We start from the raw sequence: 6,000 nt of genomic DNA on the forward strand, positions 1-6,000 counted from the left end.
ATACTGTTATTCCCACTCATTGGCAGTTTATCCAGCCTGTCTGCCTATTGTTTTGAATTATTCATGGTAGCATTAATTTAACTCTTCACAAAGTATGTCTTTTATCTCCCAATTAGATTTTTTTTTTGGCCACGCGACATGTGCGTCTTAGTTCCCCAACCAGGGATTGAACCCATGCCCCCTGCAATGGAAATGCACAGTCTTAACCACTGGACCGCCAGGGAAGTCCCTCCCAATTAGATTATAATCCCTTTAAGGAAAGAGGCTGCATTTCATACTTCCTTATGGCTGTGCACCTAGTAGGCACTGGGATACCTCTGATTTTGTTTTATTTGTTCAGATCAGTCTGGAATAGGCTGTGAGACTGTTTTTCAAATGTGTTCTTTATCATACACTGCAGAGGGTGCAGGAGGGGAGGGCTTGTGAAAAATGGAAACCTCTGGGCCCTGACCCACAGGAGTGCTGATTTGGTAGGCCTGGTGGGACCCTGGAATCTGCATCTGACAAATTCCCTGCTGGTTGTGCTGCAGCTACCCTGAGAAGCTCCAGGCCAGGGGACGTGGGCAGGAGCTGGCAGATGGGCTCTCCAGACCCCCAGTTAAGTCCCTTTCCCATCAACTTCCTTGTGCATGGTCAGAACCTTTTTCTCCTTAGTAGCTCATCCAAAGCCAGCGTCAAGGGCAGGATGGGAGTGGCAGGGGTGTGGGAAAGGACAGCCTTGGCACTGGGACACCTGACTCAGCTGTGCTCCCTTTCACTGGAGTTTATGTGTGAATTTTACCCTCCAACCCTCCTCCCGTCCACACCCTCTCTCTCTCCCTCTTCAACTGGGGTTCACCTATTTGCTCAGACACTCATTGAGAACCTTCCAAGAGGGGTAAATGAACTCAAACTGCCTCCGTATCACAGTGAGGTTTTATGGGGCAGTTGAACCAATAGAGCAGCTATACCCCATGGAGATAAAGAATGGCCCCAAGGCTAATCCCCCTGGGTCACCCCAACTTCCCACCTGGACTCTGGCTCCTGCCTCAAATCAGCCACCATTATTCTGGGAGTAACTAGTGAAGAAAGTAGGAAATGCAGGTGCTTGAGTCCGTGGTTGGAAGAGGAGCCCTCGACCTCTCCCTGACCGCCCCACCCCAGGACTTCCCAGAGCCGTGCGTGTAGTAAGTGATCCATCAGTGTTATACTGGGTTGGCCAAAAAGTTCGTTGGGGTTTTTCCATAACACCTTATGGAAAAACCCCAACGAACTTTTTGGCCAACCCTACAGATTCCTTGATCAAACCCCCCTTCCTCTTCTTTCCTCAACCAAGAATCTAAAATGCTAATTGGGGCTGATTCTGGAGTATCAATGGGACCTCTGATGGCAGTTTATTCCAGGATGATTTGCCTAGCTGTGCTCTCAAGGGTCAGAGACTAAGAAATTCAGCATTCCCTTGGAAAGTCCAGTTGGCACTTTGTTTACCCACAATTAGAAATTAGAATTAGAATTTTAAAATTGGAAGAGACAGAGACTCAGAGGTCAGGCTGCCTGGGTTTGAATCCTAGCTCTGCTCCTTGCTGGCTGTGTATGCAAGGGCAAGTTAACTATCTTCCTGTGTCTCAGTTTTCCCATCTGCAAAATGGAGATAATAATTGCTTCTAACTTAAAGGGTTGTTATGAGTATTAAACGAGTTAACTTTTGTAAAGCACTTTTTTCGGAGCCTGGCCGAGTATATAAGAGGATGTTAAGCAAATGTTGCTGGGGCAGGCTGGCTGTGCAGCTTCAGCCCCACTGTGTCTGGTCACCACCTTTGCAGTGACAATTATGTCCATCATTGCAAAGCATCCGATGACCCCGAGTTCAGTCCTCAGTCTTGTCTTTTCTGTAAGCCCTCACTTCCGTGGTGATGTCATCCAGTCTGTGGCTTTAAATATCATCTGTATGCTGATGACTCCCAGATATTTTCCCCATCTCAGACCTCCCCTCTGGACTTACATGCAACTGCCCACCTAATAGCTGCACTTCATGTCTTATGCCATCTCAAAGTTTCACAGGTCCAAAACTCCTGTTCTTCCGCCCTCAACAAAGTCAGCTCCACCCGTGGCCTTCTCCATCTCAGATAATGAGGAATCCTAGCAGCCAGCCTCTGCTGTGCACCTGCAGTATGCTAAATGCTTTACGCAAATTATCACCCAATTTTCCCAACCAGTCTATGGGATAGGTCCTGATATTATTCCCACTGTATAAATGAGTAAACAGGCTCAGAAATGTCACAGTTAGTTGACTGAGGAAGCAGTTTGGCTTCAGGTCTTGCACCCATGACCTCTAACTAAATGCAGCAAGTGGATTTGGATGCAGCCTCCAGAACCAGCCAGGCCCTTGGAGACCATTATTCCTCCTGCAGTACTTAGCAAGTGATCCCAAAGTGCCAGACACTGTGCTAAGTGCTCGACACATGGCATCTCATTCAATCCCTGCAACAAATTTCCAAGAAAGCTGTCATTATCCCTATTTACCGAAAAGAAAGCCTAGGCTCAGAAAGGTTAGGTGACTTGTTCAAGGTCACACAGCTTGTTGATGCAGCTTGGATTTGAACTCAGTTTTCTCTGACCTGAAGTGGTACTTGCCACCATTATGGATACCGCTGGTTCTCTGACGAAAAGCAGAATGCCAGTCTCTGGCTCTAATGTCAGGGTTATAACCCACATATTCATTCATTGAAAATACATTTACTGAGCAGCTGGCTGTGTCAGGGAAGGAAGATATGCAGCAGAATAGAAAACAGTCCCCATCCCCATTGAATGAATCTCCTAGCCTCACAGCTCATCCCCTTTCCCCCAGTTCATCCCCTACTCTTAGCCTCACTTCCTTTCCTATCCAGCCCATGAATGCTTCACTTCTTTTGCTAGGATCCTCAATGTCCTTTGGCCACCTTGACTTCCCAGCTCCCACCTTTGGACCAAAAAAAAAAAAAAGTGTCTTTCCACCTCCCATCTCCAGGACTGCTGGCTACAACCAGAAGAAAAGGCATGGGGTCGGGGGGTGCACATCACCACAAATTCATGGTCCGCCCTCAGCCAGGTTTTGAACAGCTCAGTGGTACTCCCCTTCATCAGTGGGTGGTTCTCAACGCCATTCTCCATGCCAACTACCCTTATCAAGTCTTCTACATCACTCCCACTGCCCGCCTGCTCACCCCAGCCCCAGCCATCGCTTTAATGGCCATAGAGCAATCCACTGTATGGATATATCACAACTTCTTCAACCAGTCCCCTGTTACTGGATAGTTAGGTTAGGTAGGGAAAAGTGCACACGTGACTAGGAAACAGCACCATGTGGAGAAAACAAAAACAAAAGCATTATTCAAGATCATATATTAACATGAACACAGTTGAACAATGCAAGGGATTAGGGGCACAGACCCTCTGTATAGTTGAAAATCCATGAAAAACTTTTAGTCCCCCCCCTGTATCTGTGGTTCCTCTGCATTTGCAGATTCAACCAACTGCAGATTGTGTAGTACCATAGTATTTACTGTTTTTAAAAATCTGCGTATAAGTGGAGGCAGGCAGTTCAGTCCCCTGTTGTTCAAGGGTCAACTGTGGTATTATTTGAGGTGAGTAGGGTGGGGCTGAAGATCTTCTGGAAGTTCATGGATTATAAACCAGCGGAGGACAGTGAGCTCAGAGTCAGTGCCCAGAGAGGAGGTGGGAAGTCCTGTAGCCACTGGTCTGCAAGGCAGCCTTCTCACTGGGGACAGTCTTTGCCAGACATGGAAAACCCTTATTTCCTGCTTCTGCTCTGTGTCTCTGCCTGCTCCACTCCCTATTTCTGAGCTAATGGAATGTCTGACTGTTGTAGACAAAGCCCTTTGGGTTGCAAGTAAAGAAACCCACTTGATCCAGCGTAGGCCAAAAGGGGAGCTTACTAGGTTGCAGCATACATAATTGCTGCTATTTGACCTTTTTGACCTATAAAAACAACAATTTCATGTAATTCAACCTAATATTTTAAGGATGCAGGGGCAACTCGGAGAACCCAAGGGGAAATAGAGGGCTTCATGAGGAACTAGAGGAATCTCTCTCTCTCTCTCTCTCCCCCTCCCCCTCTCTTCATCTTCAGCTTCTCTCTTTTTCAACTTGATTCTCCACAGACGTCCTTTCTCTGCTGTCCATGTGCTCGCAGACAACAGGGCCTTCAGAACACGCAAGGGAAGCTGAGTCAGGAGAGAGATAACCTGATTGGTCTGTCATGAGTCAAGTGTCCGCCTCTGGTCCAATCAGCTGTGGGCAGGTAGGCCGAGCTCTTCATTGCAAGCAATGGAAACTGATTTGAGCAGAACATAAATTTATTGTGAGGATATCAATTAGATCACAGAATTTTCAGGCTTGGAAAACAAGAAGGGACGAGAGTGGACAAACAGCTAGAACCATAGCCACAATCACATCACAGAAATGGTTTTGTGAGGATCCCACTGCCAGTACCACCAAAAGCTGGACTGGGCAGTTTGTAGCCCTTACCAACGGCGGCACTGCATTACTGGCACTGCAGCCACCATTCCCCTGGGCACTGGACATGGCCCCCACCACCACCAGAACGGATTCTCTTGCCCCTGCTTCTTCGCATTGCAAGCTGCAGAGAAAATGTCTTTGTGAGAATGTCTGATTGGTGGAGCCCAAGTCACAGGCAGGCACTTCGTTGCCACGTGAAGGGGTGATGAGAAGATGAGTATTTGGCCTTCTCAGCCTCATACTGGAAGGTGGGGTCCATGCAGTGAGGAGTTCTCTAAACAGAGACAGGGTGCAGATGCTCTGCCCCACCAATGGGGTCCTGAGGTACCACCTCAGCAATCAGGACCAACTGTTCTGAGTAGAGAGGGACAGTGTTTTTTTTTTTAGAAATTCACGTTCTTTTATTTATTTATTTATTTATTTATGGCTGTGTTGGGTCTTCGTTTCTGTGCGAGGGCTTTCTCTAGTTGCGGCAAGCGGGGCCACTCTTCATCGCGGTGCGCGGGCCTCTCACCATCGCGGCCTCTCTTGTTGCGGAGCACAGGCTCCAGACGCGCAGGCTCAGTAATTGTGGCTCACGGGCCCAGTTGCTCCGTGGCATGTGGGATCTTCCCAGAGCAGGGCTCGAACCCGTGTCCCCTGCATTGGCAGGCAGATTCTCAACCACTGCGCCACCAGGGAAGCCCGGGACAGTGTTTGAAGAGGGGATTGTGGGATGGCAGATGATGGAAAGGTGTCCACGACAGTGACTATCCCCAAAGATCATGTGCTGTGCCCTCCATGAAGCCTTTTTCTCCATGCATCTAGCCCACCCAAGTCTGGCTCTCTTTTGCTTAGAATCTGCATGGGAGGATGTGGGATTCAATTGTTACCATTGCTTTTCTATCTGAGATGTAAGCAGCTGGAGGGCGGGAAACTGGCCTTATGTTTCTGTGTGACCTGTATGTCAGCTGAGCCAGGGCAGGCCTGTCTTTTTTTTTTTTTTTTTTAATATTTATTTATTTGGTCGCACCAGGTCTTAGTTGGGGCAGGTGGGCTCCTTAGTTGCGGCTCGTGGGCTCCTTAGTTGCGGCTCGTGGGCTCCTTAGTTGTGGCATGTGAACTCTCAGTTGCAGCATGCATGTGGGATCTAGTTCCCTGACCAGGGATCAAACCCGGGCCCTGTGCATTGGGACCATGGAGTCTTATCCACTGCACCACCAGGTAAGTCCCGAGGCCTGTCTTAAGGGGCTTTACAGGTACTTGTTGGGTGACTTGGGGCTCTTTCAGATGTAAGTACAGACACTGATTCTTGGTGACAAGCAAAAAAGTGGGAGTGGATTTCTTGGAGGGTATAGGGTAGCTCATAGAGGGGATGGAAAAGCTAAACCACCAGACCTCCAGATAGCCCATAGCACTAGAGAGCAAGAAGGAAGGAAGAGACAGACCTCATGGGGCACTGCCATCCAGTGAATCACCTTCAACCACCCTGCATCCTTATAGCCCTCCACCTGAGACTCCAAT

Source organism: Balaenoptera musculus, chromosome 3 (assembly GCF_009873245.2).
Source record: "Balaenoptera musculus isolate JJ_BM4_2016_0621 chromosome 3, mBalMus1.pri.v3, whole genome shotgun sequence".
NCBI lineage: Eukaryota > Metazoa > Chordata > Mammalia > Artiodactyla > Balaenopteridae > Balaenoptera > Balaenoptera musculus.